The 726-nt window shown below is 38.0% G+C and overlaps 1 non-coding gene across 1 annotated transcript; it reads right to left on the minus strand.

Annotated features, from left to right (window-relative positions):
• Positions 1-397: 397 nt before the first annotated feature.
• On the minus strand, positions 398-504 carry LOC127077603 (small nucleolar RNA R71). Its single transcript, XR_007787394.1, has one exon. It is a non-coding gene; the product is annotated as a small nucleolar RNA R71 (small nucleolar RNA).
• Between the last annotated feature and the right edge of the window lie 222 nt (positions 505-726).

Raw genomic sequence — 726 nt, forward strand, 5'->3', positions numbered from 1 at the left:
GTCTACGCTTTACTTTATTTACTTTCTGTCTCGCTTTACTTTATTTATTTTACGCGCTTTACTCGTTCTTTAAGCCTTACATTCTAAAACAAACTTTTCATCATGATCAATAACGTTGTGTTTGTTTGTATTACCATGTCTGGCTAAGTCTTTTAAAGGTTAGAATGTAAGGATCGCGATTAAAGAGATGTTTCACATATTGAATCTGTAGAAATACTTTAAAGGCTGTTTTGATTTTTAACTTGAGTTTTCTGAAACAAACATGAGATTATTTCCTTTCTCCCTCAGGGATAGAGCACGTTCATGGTTAGATTCACTTCCAGCTAACTCAATAACTACTTGGGAAGACCTTAGGAGAGTATTCCTTGCTAGATATTTTTCCCCTAGTAAAACTGTTGTTCTTCGAAACCAAATAACTAGATTTACTCAAAACCAAGGAGAATCGCTTTTTGAAGCATGAGAGAGATATAAAGAGCTATTAAGAGTCTGCCCACACCATGGCCTAGAACAATGGCTGATCGTTCATGCCTTCTACAATAGACTCCATTATAACACAAAGATGAGCATCGACGCTGCCGTAGGTGGCGCGCTGATGAACAACCTTATCCTGAAGCTTGTGACCTAATCGAGGATATGGCCCAAAACCATTACCAATGGGGAACTGAACGAGCATCAATATAGAAAAAGGAGACCCAAGGTGGAATACATGAGATAAGCTCTCTAGAC

Source organism: Lathyrus oleraceus, chromosome 4 (assembly GCF_024323335.1).
Source record: "Lathyrus oleraceus cultivar Zhongwan6 chromosome 4, CAAS_Psat_ZW6_1.0, whole genome shotgun sequence".
Lineage (NCBI taxonomy): Eukaryota > Viridiplantae > Streptophyta > Magnoliopsida > Fabales > Fabaceae > Lathyrus > Lathyrus oleraceus.